The sequence below is a fragment of the Heterocephalus glaber genome, unplaced genomic scaffold, assembly GCF_053883595.1.
Source record: "Heterocephalus glaber isolate CG9 unplaced genomic scaffold, H.glaber_assembly_v1.0 deba00000347, whole genome shotgun sequence".
Lineage (NCBI taxonomy): Eukaryota > Metazoa > Chordata > Mammalia > Rodentia > Bathyergidae > Heterocephalus > Heterocephalus glaber.
Window position 1 is genome coordinate 56,456,445 of NW_028258143.1, and position 17,545 is coordinate 56,473,989.

A 17,545-nucleotide genomic window follows, 5' to 3' on the forward strand; every position below is an offset into this window, starting at 1 on the left:
ACTTTTAAAATGTTGCCATTTAGGAGTTTGACTATTTGCACACTTTTAGAAACAATCTTTGCTTTACACATCAGGGGATACTTACTGCACCCTAGGTCTTAGCTCACACCATCATAGGAAAAAAGTCTTGGCTAGAAGGAGGCGTTGTTGGCATCTATAAATAGCCTGCTTTCTGGCCTTGTAATCTCTGTGCTGAAAGCTCCTTTCACTTCCCCAAGGTGTGTGGTCACTAAAGCATGAACAAAACTGAAATGTTTTCCAGAACTTTAGCTTGAGTATTTCAGAATAGCTAAGAAGGTGCCTAATAGTGAGATGATGCTTTATTCAAGAAAGCACTGAAAATATTTAATAAATATGTATATTATAGAAACAAATCTTTTGTTATCACAGCATAAAGTACCAAACATAAAAAATGAAATTTATATGAAAGAAAAATTCTGTGATACAACTAGTGATACAACTCGGTTTGCAAACAGAAGTGTTCGGCAAAATTTTGCTTCTGATCACAGACTCTGCATCACATGACCAGGGCCATCTTCCCTGCATGAACAGGGACATGGCCATCTTCCCCTGAATCATGGAAAAAATTAAGTTCAAGAACCCAGGTACCACTGTAGCTGGTTTTGAGCTGGGCTTGGTGGCACAAATCTGTAATCTAGCACTCAGGAGGCTGAGGCAGAAGGATCATGAATTTGAGGCCAGTTTAAGCTATGTAGTGAGGTCAAGGCCAGCCTGGATTACACTGTCTCAAACCAAAGAGGGAGGATTGGTTTAGTTGGCTGTAATAGGAACAATAAACAAAGCTACCCAGGAGGGCATGGTGGTGTATGCCTGTAATCCCAGCACCCAGGAGGCTGAGACAGGAGGGTTGCCATGAGTTCAAGGCCAGCCTGGGCTACATAGTGAGTTCAAGGCCAGCCTGAACTGCATAGTGAGACCTTGTCTCAAAAATAAAGTAAAATAAAATAAACAGCTACGTTTAAAACCTTTTCAGCTCTAAAATAATTTGATTAACCTTAATGAGGGTTTGAACTTTTAAAAAAATTCTAAATATTTTCAGAAAGTGCTGTGTTATCAAATGTCTCTCTAGCCAATGTATGACAATTAGAAATTTAGTATTTACTTTGTATTAAATAAAACTAAAAGAAGAAGAAGGCATACATAGAAACAGGCACATAGTACAAAAAAGTGATAATCTCTTCTCTAACTCCATCCTTTGCAACGCTGGTCCTATGACTTGTTTATTTTAAGATCTTGCCGGTTGACTATCATAAAATCTAGATAAAATGCTAAGAGAAAATTATCAAGGAGTATAGAAATGTAGTTGTTGTTACTATTTTCAAATGATGTTGGCCTTCCTTTGCCTTTTTTTTTTTTTTTTGCTTTTTTTTCCATTTTCTTCATTGTTGATGAACAAGATTTATCTATAATATCTGTGAGCCTTTCACCCAAAGTTGACTGAATCAAAGATAGGAGTGTGTGTGTGTGTGTGTGTGTACTGGAGATTGAACCCAGGCCTTCACAGTGTGCTACATCCCCAACCCTTTTATTTTTTATTTTGAGACACATCCCTCTAAGTCACTAAGTTGCCCAGGCTGGGCTTGACCTTGCGATCCTCTTGCCCCAGTCTCCCACACTGCAGGATTACAGGTGTGCACCACCACACAGGTCAAAGATAGACATCTGAAGTAAAATTAGTACGTCTATCCATTGGCTTTCCTGTATCAAATCATATTCTATCTATTTCTGCTTCTCTCTGTCAGCCTGAAGGTATTTATGCTCAAAGGCTATAGTCTTTAAGTCTGTGCAGTAGATTAACTAACGGTCAACTTGGAGCCCAGCTGAACTGAATAAGCATGGTTGGGCATGGAAGACCCACCTGAGGATTGCTGCTAATGGCATAAAAAGAGAACTGGAGGGGAAAATCGTGGGCTGTTGATTTTCTAGGAGAAGCCTGGTGAGGTTGGTTTTCCTGATGCAAACTTGGCTGTTCTCGTCAAAGGAGGAGCTCGGAGCCTCATTGTCTGTGGGGATGGCTGCTCCTCTCATCAGGGGAACTCTGGTCTTCATCATGAGCATCATTTCCTGGCTCCAGTGTAGATCCCTCAGCCTGGTGGCACAAATCCTTCACCCCACTGCCACAGGTTTTCTGGCTTCCACCACTGGCCTTTGGGCCTTCTGGGTGCAGATCCTCGATACAGACAAGCATGAATTATTGCTGTGGGCTGTAGGCTGTGGGCCGGACTCTTGGAGGACACTGCCTTGGACTCTAGGCCTTCACCTGGACTTGTGCAGAACACTGCTGTGGGATCCCGGCCCTTGGCTGGATTCTTTGAGTCTCTAGTCTGTGGCTAGATCTCTTGTGCTCCTCTGCATTTGATTCTTTGGGTGAATATTATAAAATAATCGGGCCAAGGGTTTAGCTCAGTGGTTTCACTGCCTGCTATGCAAGCGTAAGGACCCGAGTTTGATCCCCGGTACCAAAAAAAAAAAAAAAATCTCTCTTTTTTTGGTACCGGGGATCAAACTCAGGACTTGCACTTTCGAGGCAGACAGCACCACCCCAACTAAATCCCCAGTCCATAAAATAATCTTATAAATTATGTGTCCTGTATTAAAACTATTCCCTTGCAAACCCTGACTACAACAGTCTGTATGCCATTGAAATAGTTTGCTAATTTGTCAGCTAAACGAAAGAGGAAAATGGAGTTAGATGTGCTAAGAGAAGGAAGAGACACCACCTGGATCAGGTGGGCCTTGAAAGGAGAGAGTGTAGATCCTTTGCTCCCTCAGAGGGTCACAGTTTAGTCCTATTTCCCATGAAGCCTGAGTATATTTGATTTGGTGAGATCTCTATTATCACTTATCCCCACACCCTTTTTGAGCGAATTCGAGTAGATTTCTGCTCCTTATTTACAACAGACCTATGGCTGCCACAGCTGGGCTGTCAACGGAATGAAGGACGGTGAGAGGTGGCGAGGAGAAAGCAGCACTTGAAGGACAGCATGCTACCGTGTACGGTGTGGCTTTGCCAGGCCTCGCTGCTGGCTTACTGGGAATGATGCCGGGATGGCCTAGGCTGGCCTTCCTGGACTCCAAATGCCCGGAGAGTCTACTTGGAGCCCTACAAGCTGGAGTGCAGTTTCCTATCTTATTAGCCACATCCTACAGCCCTCACTTACCCTTCAGCAAGCAGCAGCACCCATTGAGGGAGAGTTAGTTTTGTACATTTTAGAAATTTAACTCTGATTAACTATCTGGTAGAGTTCCAATCTCAGCAATTACACCAGTGTGTGGTCAGTTTTTTTACTCACTAGTTCTACATGAAAGAACATGTAATTTAAAAGAAAATAGTACTGGGGATTGAATCTAGGGGGTACTCTACCACTGAACTACAGCCCCAACCCTTACATTTACATTTTATTTTGTTTGGTTGGTTTTTTTGGTTTTTTTGGTACCGGCGATCGAACTCAGGACCTTGTGCTTGGGAGGCAGGCGCCGGAACCACTGAGCTAAATCCCTGGCCCCTTACATTTTATTTTGTAATTGGGTCTGGCTAAATCACGCAGGATGGCCTTGTATTTACAATCCTCTTGTCTCACCTCCTACGTAACCGAGATTACAGGCATGTAAAATCATACTCAGTGGGGAATATGTAATTTTAAAATGCAGGGCTGGGGATTTAGCTCCGTGGCACTGTGCCTGCCTCACAAGTGCAAGGTCCTGAGTTCGATCCCCCATACTGCAAAAAAAAAAAAAAAAAAAGAATGAGAGGGCAGGGGATTTAGCTCATTTGCACCCTGCCTGCCTTTCAAGCACAAGATCCTGAGTTCTGTTCCCAAATCAAAAAAAAAAAAAAAAGAATGAGAAATCAAGGCCATTTATCAGTCAAAAGAGGGGGACCTCAAAATTATTTAAATTTGAGGATCAAAATTTGTGACAGTTCTCCCTCAGATACATGAATCAAGTGTTTTCAATGCTCTGAAAATGTTAATACACCTTGAGAGACTTAATATTAAGTGATTTTTTTTCCAGAATACTTTGATTACTTCTCAGGTATATTTGACCCTTTTCCTTCTCCCCACAAAAAGCACTTGTTCCTCTTTTATTTAATAACCATACTAGGGCCGGGGATTTAGCTCAGTGGTTCTGGTGCCTGCCTCACAAGCACAAGGTCCCAAGTTCGATTCCCTAGTTCCAAAAAAAAAAAAACAAAAAACAAATAACCATACTTTCAGCTTTTAAAATTCTCTTATACCTAACAGTAATAATTAAGGTTTAAGACAAATTCAAATTTAAAACTATTAATGAATTATAAACATTTTATTTCTAGAATTCATTAAGACTGCTTTAAATCTAAATAACTGCATCTTACAATATTTATAATCACTTCTTTCATATGGCTTATGTAATATAATTTGATTTAAAGGATGTTTCACCAAGAAATAATATATCATTAAAAGTATAACAGGAATATAATTATAAATGTAGATAATTAAAATAATAAAAATAGAAGAAAGCTAGGGTATAAACTGAAAAGAATTAATCTGGCTTTATTAGTATACATCTTTTTTTTTTTTTTGGTACCGGGGATCAAACTCGGGACGTTGCGCTTGCAAAGCAGGAGGTGGAACTACTGAGCTAAATCCCCAGCCCCTTAGTACATCTTAATAGGTAGTGTGTAAGAGCCAGATGTGGTGACACTTGCCTGTAATCCTAGCACTTGGGAGGCTGAGGCAGGAGGATCACTGTGAGTTTGAGGCCAGCCTAGACTACATAGTTCAAGTCCAACCTGGAATATATAGCAAGACTATCTCGAAAAACCAAAAAAAAAAAAAAAAAAAGTGTACTATAACTATATCTTTAAAAGATCATGGGCACCTTTGGACTGAACAGAATTCATGGTTGATATTCTAAGTCTGAAGTAAAGGACAGCATTTGCTAGTTAGTATGCTCTATGAATAAGATACAGGTTGTAAACAAGGCCAGAAATACATTACTTTTGTGAATCCGACATGGTTAATCCTACCAAATAGAGATTGTTTGTCTGTATATTTTGAAAAAAAAAGACATTCAGAGTCCTACCTATATTGCTCCTATTACCTTTTCTTTCTCATTATGTCAGATTTCTTACCAGTGGTCCTACTTTGTTCTCTTATGTTTACTCCTAAGAACAAACTGTTTGTTTTGAGATGGAGTCTCCCACATTGCCAAGGCTGGTCTTAAATCATAATGAGCTTAAGCCATCTTTCCACCTCAGCCTTCCAGGTAGCTGGAATCATAGGCATATGCCACTAAGCCCAGTTAAGAACAATTCAAGGGCTGGGCATGGTGGAGCTGGTGCTAGGCGTGGTGGTGTAATCCCAGCCCTCAGCTGAGGCAGGAGTTCAAGGCCAGCCTAGGCTATATAGTGAGACTCTCAAAAAACAAAACAAGGGACTGGGGATTTAGCTCAGTGGTTCCAGCACCTGCCTTTCAAGCTCAAGTTCCTGAGTTCCATCGCCAGTACCAAAACCAAAAAAACAGAGCCTGGTGTGATGGTGCACACCTGTAATCCCAGCACTTGGGAGGCTGAGGCAGAAGGATCACCCCAAGTTCAAGGCCACCCTGGGCTACATAGTGAGTTCAGGGCCAGCCTGAACTACAAAGGGAGACCCTGCCTCAAAAAAACAAAACAAAACAAAAAAGAATCTGAATTGCGCTGTTTTCTATGTGCAGTTTTGTGATTGTCATAATTGCTTCAAGGGACTAAAGGATAGACCTGCCATATATGTAACATATATAAACAACAAAATAACAATGGATTTAATATTGTTCAACTGTAAAAATAATTCATACTCTCAGCCTTCACCCCATTTTTGTTTACCATTCCCTGTACATGTAAGGTTATTCTATTGCATAAACTGATAACAACTGCAATCCAAGCACATTTAACTGACCTGTTAGCTGTTTGTTTTGTTTTTTTTTTGGTGCCGGGGATTGAACTCAGGTCCTTGTGCTTGCAAGGCAGGCGGTGGAACCATTGAGCTAAATCCCCGGCCCATGACCTGTTAACTTTTGAAAGGATAATAGGACATCAACATCTATATCATACTACATCCGTATCTGCAAAAAACAATAAATGCCTATTTTGTGAGCTGAAGTAGACTCCATATAGTTTCATTTTTCAGCCATTTTATCTATTTCATTCTATCATAATAATAATAGCTAGCTTGGTTTTTTTTACTATGTGTTATATTGTTGTTTAACTTAATATTTATAAGAATCTTACATAATTTTTAAAAAAATGTCAAAACTGAATCACTAGCAGAAATCTGATATAATAAAAAAGACAACTGAGTTGGGCACAGTGGCACTTGCCTGTAATCCTGGCTACTGAGGAGGCTGAGGCAGGAGAATTGGAAGTTCAGGGGCAAACTGGGCAATTTAGAACCATTTCAAATTTTAAAACTGGCTGGACATGTAGTGCAGTGGTAGAATGCTTGCTTAGCATGTGTGATGTCCTGAATTCAATCCCCATCACTGGAAAAAGAAGAGAAAAGATAGGGCCAGGGATTTAGCTCAGTGGTTTTGCCACCTGCTGCGCAAGCACAAGGACCTGAGTTCAATCCCTGGTACCAAAAAAACAAAACAAAAAAAAGAAGAGAAAAGAAAGCAATACAGCTAGTTACTCATGGGCATGTGAGGAAGTTTTTTCCAACGGCATATAAACATGCTGATGGGATTCAGAACATTCAGGACACTGCCCAAACAGTGGCACCTTGCAGAAACAAGGTCATTGTCACCTTCTCTGAAACAGGTCATAAGACTATCATTCAAGAAGTACCTTTTCTGAGCAGGTATGGTGGGGCACACTTGTAATCCCAGCACTCAGGAGGCTGAAGCAGGAGGATCGCTACAAGTTCAAGGCCAGCCTGGACTCTGAGTGAGACCTTGACTCAAAAAATATATATGTGTGTGTGTGTGTGTGTGTGTGTGTGTGTGTGTGTGTGTACACCTTTCCTGTACCCAGAGATAAGGAACAGCCTCATCTCTGGAAACAGAGACTCAGAGAAAAGTATGAACAACAGGCCTTGCTAAGTTACTCCCAGTTTATTACCATTAGCTCTTACCTGCTTTGTCCACTGATATGTGCCCATAACGATCCACTCTTGTCACATCTAAGCATAAAAAAACACGAGTTTAGGCAGGTGTGGTGACACACACCTGTAACCCCAGCACTCTGGGAGGCTGCGCCAAAAGGTCACAAGTTCAAGACCCTGTCTCAAAATTAAAAACAAAAATGTAGCTCCATGGGAAGGCCTTAGGTTCAACCCCCAGTACCACCAAAAAGAAAAACAAAACACATCATGAGCTTGCCTATTTCTTTGAGTCTTTGTTTCCTTATGAAGTATTTCATTTCATGTAAAACTTTTATCAAATGAACTTTATGTCTTTCTCTTGTTGATCTATCTTCTGTTTTAGGTACCTCTGCCATGAACCTAGTGATGGGTGAGGAGCTGTACTGTAGGGCTCTCCTCTACAATCCACTGCATGCACAATTCGAAGAAATGTTTTTAGAGGTGGTGGGTCCCTCTCTCTCCCTTTCTCCTTCCTGCTGGCTGGAATGTGGATTTAATCTTTGGTGTAAAGCATAGCAGACAGCAGGCTAGCAGGAGCCATGAAATGCCACACAAGGACGTGGACTGACAAGCTCATGCACTAAAATGACTTCAGAAATCTGACAAACTTCTACCTCAGTTAAGCACCTACTGTCTGGAATATAATTGTCACTTGCAGGCAAACACCCTAATGATTCCCCTCTTTGTCCTATTGAACTGCAGGACTTGTGGCTTTGCTGACATATTCTTTCTGTGTTACAGGACCGAATGAGCTGACCCCTCCCAACTCAGCCCACAATACAAAAAAGGGGGAAAGGAACCTGGAAAAGTCCTCTCTTCAGATAAAACCTCAGCTTCCAAGGCTACTGACATGCATAATGCTACTTCGCTCTCAGAAGCTAACTGTCAGCCTTTTCTTTCTGCACCCATTCCAGCTCAAATCCTAACTTCTCACTTCTGCTAACTAGATCAACGCCTCTGCCAACTAGAGCAGAGATTGTATTCTGGGAAAAGCAAAAGGGTAAGTCACAGATGGGTTTTCAAAATGCCACCTCTTTACAATGACCTGAAGGAAAAGAGCTGAGTCATTCCTTTGCAATCTCTTAAACCAGTGGTGGGGAACCTATGGCACATGGCTGCAGCAGGCTGTTTGTTATCATTGAAAACTCTAACAGGTTTGACATCATTGCTTTAAGCTATTTCGAATCCACTCAGCCACCAACTTCATCTTTTAGTAAAGACAAGCTGGATGTCATGGCACACACCTATAATCCCAGCACTCAAGAGGCTGAGGCAAGAGGATCCCATGAGTCTGAGGCCAGCCTGACTATATAACAAGACCTTGCCTCAAAAAAACCTAAATAAATAAAAAATAAAATAAAATATAAATAAATAAATATAAATGACAGACAAGCTGGATGCAATGGCACATACTTGTAATCCCAGCTACTCAAGAGGCTGAGGCAGGAGGATCACAAGTTTGAGGCCAGCCCAGACAACTTATTGAGACTCTGTCTCAAAAAGCAAAAAGAGGCAGGATGTAGTTCAGGAAGAGCACCCTTGAGTTCCATCTTCAGTACCACAAAAAAGTAAATAAGTAAATAAAATTTTAATGATGGACAAAATCCTAAAGACAGATTAGATTAGAGGCCACTGGGGCTTCGAGGAGGTGAGCTACAATAGTGTTTAGTGAGTGCCAGGGTTCTTTTTGTGCTGCTGAAAAAGTTTTGGTGAATGATACACTGAAAAATGTTTAAAGTGGCATATTTAATGTTACATATATTTTGTCACACTGTAAGTTGGGGGGGGGGTGCGGGGAAAATATCTATTAAACAGTCAGGAGAGGAGTGCTTGAGCTTCTATTCCCTGGCACCACCACAGCTGCATCAAGAAGCCCAGGGCAGCTCAGGCAGATGGCTTCCCCTCCAGCAAGTGTCAGGCACGGACCTGTCCCGGGCAACCAAGGTGGCCAGTAGCTGCCAGCTCCTAGCGACAAGGAGGTATGATGGCATTAAAAGAGCTGGCAGCCACTGGCATTCAGAGCCCAGTGCTGTTAACACTGAAAGAGCTACACTTGGGGAATTCGTGATTTCTATGCAAGTTGAGCAAGAACCCCCAGCTGAATGGTGACATCTTGGAAGCCACTGTGGGGCGCCTCCTCTGGAGAGCTGTGAAGAAGAAGGTGGCAGTAGTGACAGTCATCAGCAGGCTCAAGCACGAGCTCACATCTGATTCTCACCTTATATGCAGCTGACATAGCCAGTGACATTAAGAGAACAGAGGAAATGATGCCCACCCTGACGTCTGTTGATCTGTTGATTCCCACAACTCCTTCTTTTGATTCTATTTTCTAATTTTAATGTAAGCACAGCTTTGAAGTAAAAAGGAGCCTGTGCTGGAAAAAGACTCCACGTAACCAAGTGGAGAGGGAAGACCTGAGTTCATTGTAAGCCTGCTAAACCTAGATCCTTGGTTATATTGTCCTCGAAGAGGTGTATATGTTTATATAGTACCTATGGCTAACAGGGCCCCTTCATATTTGGTCTTCAGAAAAGATGAACTAAAAAAAGAAATCCCCAACCTCCTTGTTTAGGAAAACTAAAGTAGCCAGACATGGTGACACATACCTGTAATCCCAGCACGGGGGAGGAAATCCGAAGTATTTTTCAAAAGGGGGGCGTTTCCTGATGGGAGGAAAAATACCATATGCCAGGAAACAATAGCAGAAAGACCAGATCAATGAGAAGAAAGGAAAATATAAAGACATCAAAATCAACAAATAAAGTGAAAGTACTCTAAAGTCTGAGTGGGGAATCTAAATAGAATTAAAAGGGGCGGAGGGCCAGGAATGTAGCTCAGTGATGCCACCACCTGCCTTGCAAATGCAAGGTCCAGAGTTCCATCCACGGTACCAAAAAAAAGGGGGGGGGGGAAGACTGGGAAGCTATTGAAAAGAATGGCTATCTTAAACACCTTTTGCTTTTTTTTTGGTACTGGGGATCAAACTCAGGTCCTTGAGCTTGCGCAGCAGGCAGCGAAACCACTGAGCTAAATCCCCGGCCCCCCTTTTGCTTTTTTTAAGCCATCACAGAGTGTTTCATTTTTGTTTTTTGAGACAGGGTCTTGCTATGTAGTCTAGGCTAGCTTCGAACTCCTGGCCATCTGCCTACCTCAGTCTCCTAAATGCTGAGATCATAAGTGTGTACTACCATGGCTGGCACAGAGTGTTATTTAAAACATCAAATATCCCTACCATTACCGTGCAGTATTCACAGCAATATGAAAGCAGTTGTCCTTGCTTCTTGCTTCAACATGAAAGGAGATTTCAGAACTGCCACCAGGGTAATTCAATCTCTACTTTCTAATCATTCCTAGCCACAGAGCTGAAGGACTGCAGCCGGAGGCAGAGCTCTGTCCAGCAGGTAGAAAGTAGCTCTGATGAGTGACTTGTTGAAAGATCATCTGACCTAAACCAAATTCATCTACTGATTTGCCTCACTGACCCACATTCCCACCATTTGAAAATGTTTGCTCCGAGTTCTCCTTGGGACCACCACAGTCACCCGCAGCCCTGGGATGCCTTTGTCACTGCAAGCTGAGAAGGACAGCTGGGCCCTCGGTGGAGGGCCCTGTGGGTGGGATCCTCCTGTATCTCAGCCCCAAGCCCCACATCATTGCATATACTAACCTGCAGTCTTCATTACTTTTCTCTTTGCTGAGACAAAATACCTGACACCCAAAGTTAAATGGGAAAAGAGTTTATTTAGCTCACAGTTTGTAGAGGTTTCAGTCTGTAATTGGCTGGCTCTGAGGCAGGGTAGCAGGTGACAGAGGGGCAACAGTTCATAGTGGCAGAAGTTAGCAAAACCAACAAGGGAATTTGACGGCATCTTTCTGCCCCTTTAATCTTATCCAGACTACTGGGATTAGGGCGGTGGCAAAGCAATCAGTGTTCTGATTTAGTAATCACACACTCTAGATCCAGCCACCTCTGAAAAAGCCCTATAACTACTGCAAGAGGGACATCTGGATGCAAACCATAACACCTGCTTTCCTCACTTAATATCCCTATTGCTACTGGTCACTATTTCCCTTTAATTCACTCTATTTTGGTCATGTATAGCTTCACTTTTACACCTCTCAGCAGTGGTTCTTAACTTACAAGCAAGTCACACATTCATGATGTAATTTGTTCCCTCGCTGCCAATAAATTTGAAAAACAATGGAGCTTCTGGTGAGTTTGGGACCCAGATGTGAAAGAAGAGTCCCCAGGTCAAGGGAGGCCCAGGCGGGCTGCTTGCCAAGGCCAAGCTCCCCAGCAACCATGGCCTCCCCATAGAAAGGCTACTCTCTCCCTTCCCTCAGCTGTAGAGCTCTTCCATTTACTGCTTAAAATTCTACCATCGAGAGTTTGCTTTGATTAATAAAGTTAATAAAGTTCCAATGCACCTGAAAACCCAAAAGGACATAGAAGCTAAATTTGGGGCAGTTGGGGGGGCAATTTAAATATCAAAAGGAATAATGACTGCAGTTGATTATAAAGTGCTGAATAAATAAAAATCCAGGAGGTCCGGGGATTTAGCTCAGTGGTTCCACCACCTGCCTTGCAAGTGCAAGGACCTGAGTTCGATTCTTGGTACCAAAAAATAAATAAATAAATAAAAATCCAAGAATCCACAGTGGGGAGAGGGGCTGAGGTGAGGAGGCTAATTGGCGCTTTTTTTTTTTTTTGATACAGGGTCTCACCATATAGTCTAGGCTAGTCTTGAACTATGTAGCCCAGGCTAGCCCCGAATTTGAGGAGTTCCTCCTGCCTCAGCCCCCCAAGTGCTGGAATTACAGGCCCAGCCTAATTGGCTATCATCTATTATATTAACTACTTCTTACTCTAAAAATTAATAATTAAAGCATTTACCCAAACTCCGAAGGAGAAATTGCAGTTCATTCCCAGTTGATGAGGGAAAGTTTATTGACTTCCATTTTTTGCTTTTTACTGGTTAATAAATATAGAAGGATAACACAGTTAAGTCACCATTCTGCCACCCTCACCTCATTAATAATTTACTCAAGAATGATCAAGCATGATGACACATAAAGAGAAAGGTTATTTTGAGATTAAATTTTTATTTACTGATTTTTTTGGTACGGGGCTCAAACTCAGGTCCTTGTGCTTGCGAGGCAGGCGGCAGAACCACCAAGCTAAATCCCGGGCCCTGAGATTGTATTTTTAGATGGGACCAAAGTACCACCCACCCCATAAACTGCTTGCTTATTACAAAGCAGAAGTTCATCAAGAGATCTGGTCCTCACATCGTAACTAAGTGATTAAATTTAACATAATACATATCAAAATAATTTGATAAGTGACAATATGAAGTATATATCACCTCTGATGTTTTTTGTTTTTGTTTGTTTTTTGTTTGTTTGTTTTTTGGTAACAAGGTCTAGCTATGTAGTTCAGGCTGGCCTTGAATTCACTGTGTAGTCTAGGCTGGCCTTGAGTGCTGCGATTACAGGTGTGTGCCACCACGCCCAGCCCTTCTGATGTATTTTTGACAAACACGTTTAATCTGAATCTAATGAAGTTTTTGGCTTTATCTTCCAATTTATAACAAATGCAGATTGCAAAGAACCCAGTTAAATGGAGCCAGGAAAAAACAATTTATAAAAAAACAAAAGTTGGGATGTAGGGCCACCAATCTGTGGTCCAGCTACTAGGGAGGCTGAGGCAGGAGGGTCCCTTGAGCTCAGGAGTCCAAGACCAGCCAGGGCAACATAGAAAGACACCCTCTCAAAACCAGATAAAAACAGCAGGGTATGGTACCCCAGGCCTGTGATCCCAGCACTCGGGGGCCTCAGGCAGGAGAATCACTGCAAGTTTGAGGCCAGCTTGGACTACAGTGAGTTCAAGGCCAGCCTGAACTACATAGGGAGACCCTGTCTCAAACAAAACAAAACAACAAAACAAACAAAAAATCCTTAAGATTCTAAACCAATTCAGATTTTAGTTCCCTTTTTCCTCACCATGGCTGCAGTCAACTGTCCTGAAAGCGATCCCTGTTAAGGTTCTCCTCCACGTCCTACACTGTGTGCTTTTTTCGTAGTGTGTTCACAAGGCCCAGGGATTTAGCTCAGTGCTTCCGCTGCCTGCCCTGCAAGCACAAGGACCCGAGTTCAATCCCCGGTACCAAAAAAAAAAAAAAAAAAACCTGTTATACATAGTGTGTTCACTAAGCTGCAGGACAGCACCCCCAATGCAAAAGTAAATCAAAAGAAGGGGGCCGGGGATTTAGCTCAGTGGCACCACACCTGCCTCGTAAGTGCAGGGTCCTGAGTTTGATCCCCAGTATCAAAAGAAAACAAAAATTTTAAAAAATAAATAAATCTGTATATCTCTTGGAAAGTTGGCCATTAAAAAAAAAAAAAAAGGAAGGATGCTGGTTTCTAAGAAAATCTGAGTCCAATTCGTAGAAGAAAACTAGGCCGGGCAGGCAAAACTCACAGAAACCCACTCCAAAAGGTGTGATGAGGGAAATTCAGGGATGTCATTGACGAAACCAAGTGGGGACTTGTGACTGAGACTGAGTCACCAATATCCCGAGCGTGACATCACCTCCGCCCTCTCGGTCACCCCCACGGCCTGTGAGGTGTAGAGGAGGCCGCATCCCACCCAATCTCCCCATCTCTCCAGCCCGGGGGAGGCAGCACATGTTCCTGAGGGCTCCCCGGTGTGCACGCTGCTTTCCTGGGAACAGCAGCCCTTCCAGAGAACAATGGATACACTTGGCAAACCCCTCGCTAGGTTCTGTGCTTCAGTGTTACAAAACCTCAGGGAGCCGGGGATTTAGCTCAGTGTGCCTGCCTCTTGAGCACAAGGTCCTGAGTTCGATCCCGAGTACCAAAAAAACAAAAACAAAAACAAAAAACACCTCAGGGAAACCCAGCAGGGAGGAAATGAAAGACTGGGTGGAAACAAAAGAGAAAAGGATCCCAAAGAGACAGCACTGAGTCCATGTCCTCAATAAAGAAAATGGAGGAAAATACCACAAATGAGACAACCAGTAATATTAATCTCTGGAGCGGGGCCCATGCCTGTAGTCCTAGCACTCTGGGAGGCTGAGGCAGGGGGGACTGAAAGTTCAAGTCTAGCCCCGGGAGCATAGCAACTTGGTGAGACCCCATCTCAAAAGAAGAAAATAAAAGATGAGCAAGAGGCAGGAGGATCACCTCAGGTTCACCATGGGCTATATAGTGAGTTTAAGGCCAGCCTGAACTACATGGTGAGACCCTATCTCAAAAAAACCAAAAAGAAAAAAAATTTTTAGAAAGGGGTGGCTGTGGATGTAGCTCAGGGTATAGGCTCTCCCCATTACTGCAAAGAAAAAAAGAAAAATTTTTAAATCCTAGGATAAGAAGGATTAACATTGAGAGCAGAGAAATCTGACAGATAATCATTTACAACCTTGGGGAAAGAATTTCTGTAGCCTGGGGCAGAAACTGGATTATGAACACTTAAGAAATGAGTGGCTTTAGCTCAGTGGTTCCGCTGCCTGCTGCGCAAGTGCAAGGACCGGAGTTTGATCCCCGGTACCAAAAAAAAAAAAAAAGAAAGAAAGAAAAAGAAATGAGTGGCTGAGGAGGAAGTGGAGGTAAAGCACACAATGGCAGCAAAGGAACAAACTGCTCAAAGAGGGAGGAGAGCCTGCTCTGGACCGGGGACCACACTAGAATGTCCCGAGTGAGGGAACTTTGCAGCCACACGGAGCCCTGAATTCAGAACAGTCCAGGCTGGGCTGAATGTTCTGATGTCACTCTCTTGAAAGTCTCAACTTTTGTTTTTTTTTTTCTTGGTACCGGAGATCGGACTCGGGTCCTTGGGCTTGCGCAGCAGGCGGCGAAACCACTGAGCTAAATCCCCGGCCCTAAAGTCTCAACTTTTGAACATGGGGCCCTGCATTTTCATTTTGCACTAAGCCCACACAATATGCAGCAGATCCTCTAGGACTCTATAGGAGACTAGAAATATTTCATTCATCATTCATTTGTTTATTTATCTAATAATAAGTGAATTGCAGACTATGGAGTCAGACATGGTTGCTGTCTCTGGAAACAAAAAAAAGGAAGTGAAGCTGAATGCTGCAGTACACACCTGTGATCCCAGTGACTCTGGAGGTTGAAGCAGAATAACAAGGTTTTCTTTGTTGTTGTTGTTTTACATTTTAAAGAATTTATTTATTTTACAGAGAATAACAAGTTTAAGGCCAGCCTGGATGATTCAGTGAGGTCCCATCTCATAATAAAATAAAAAGGGCTACGTGTGTAGCTTGTAAAATGCTTGCCCAGCACGTGTGAGATCCTAGGTTCAATTCCCAGCAACCCCCCAACAATGAGTCATGACAAGATAATTGCATGAAAGAAAGCTTTTAAAGGAAAGGTTGTGACCTTCAGGAATATTAAAATGACATGACACTACACTTGAGCACCTTGGTCAATTTACTCACCTTCCCTAAGTCCTAATTTTCTTACCTAAATTAAACTAGGACCCACCTACCTGGTAAAATTGTTAGGAGTGTAAATGAGATCAGGAATACAAGGTGAGCAGCGCAGTACAGAGTACACGGAAAGCATTCAATAATGTGAGACTATAATGAATTTCCAGCACCTAGCATGGCTTGGACATAGTTTGATAAATGACTTGTTACATCAATCTGTATTTTTTACTTTTTTTGAGACAGGGTCTCATTGTGTAGGTTAGACTGGTTTTGAACAGTGTAGCCCAGGCTGGCCTCAAATCACAGCAGTCCTCCTGCCTCAGCCTCCCGAGTGCTGAGATTACAGGCCTGCATCACCATGCCTGGCTTTAGATTTTTATTTTTGTAAAAGTGAAATGTTTCATATATATTCAAAGTACTGATCAGGCCATGAAAATATAAAAGGATATACACTAAGGCAAGTTGTTGACAGTGGTCATGCTGTGTAATAGAATTTATTGGGTTTTTTTGGTACCAGGGATAGAACTCTGGATCTTGCACTTTCGAGGCAGGTGGTGGAGCCACTAGAAGTTGTTATTTTTTCACTCCACAAACTTCTTTCCTCATGATACCTGCCCTGTTTTCTCCAGGGTATGTTTTATCTTACTTTTTCCTTTTATTCGGCTCAAGCTTGCTGTGCAGAGCTAGGTTCTCTCTCACTCTTCACTTTCACTTTTTCAAATAAACTTTACCACTGTTTTTTACTCATTTTGTCCAATTCTTTGTTTGAGACAAGAAGAACTGGAAACTAGCTCCAGAAGGAGACACGAGCAAAAAAAAACACCAAACACCCCTTCCCCATACTTCTCTTCTTTTGGTACTGGGGATCGAACTAGGGTCCTTGTGCTTGCAAGGCAGGTGGCAGAACCACTGAGCTAAATCCCCAGGGCCACCCCCCCCCCCCCGCCATACTTCTTTTCAAGAACCAAGATTTTGTTTTGTTCTGTTTCTGAGACAGGGTTTCACTACTGTAGCCCAGACTGGCCTTGAACTCTCTGTGACCCTCCTGCCTCAGCTTTCCAAATGCTAGGATTTAGGCCTGTGCTACCATGCAGAGCAAGAAGTAAGATTTTTAAAAACAAAACTATTGGTATATTCTGAATATAGATAACTTTCTGATTATAGATAACAGAGCTTATAATTTATTACAATTCTTCCCTTCTAAGAATTACCTTCTTGCTGTCCAAAATATTTTCATTTGGGCTGGGGTTCAATCCCCGATACCAAAAAACAAACAAACAAAATATTTTCATTCTTCCAGGTCTGACTCTGGCATAATTTGCTGTTAGTCTTGGAACAATCAACTCCTTCTTTATCCTGAATAACAGCTTCCTCATTCAGAAAATGAAGCACAAAATCCAGACAGTACTTCCCGACTGGCAGACCTCGGCATGCTAGTGCCCTGCATGGCAGTGAGAAATTAACCCTCCTTGCAATGGAGCTGGTAAGAGAGGTCGGAAGAAGCCAGCAACCTTGAGCCAGGACTTCTGGTCATGAATAGTGTTATCTAGTGCTCCCTGGGGTATCACAGGCAAAGTGGTTCAGGTTGTGCACCAAGCAAGTAGTGAGCACTGTGGCCAACAACCAGTATGTGTAGTTGTGTTAGTCTTCAGGCAGCATCTGCCATATGGGCAATTACATGCAAAGTCCCCCGCTGCCCGGCAGGGACTGGAGAATGGAGCCAATGCACCAGTTTGTAATCTGGGTGCCCAAAATACAGCACATAGCCAGAGCCCCAAGGTCGCCTGTCGAGTGAGAGAGGAGCTCAGCCCCCTTCATGGCTGTCTTCAGCCTACAGTGGCTGTTTCACCCTTCGCAGCTAGTGCCTTTTCTCTTTTTAAAATTTTTTTTATTTTTGAGACAAGGTCTTGCTGGCCTCAAACTCACAGCAAACTTCCTGTCTCAGCCTCCCCA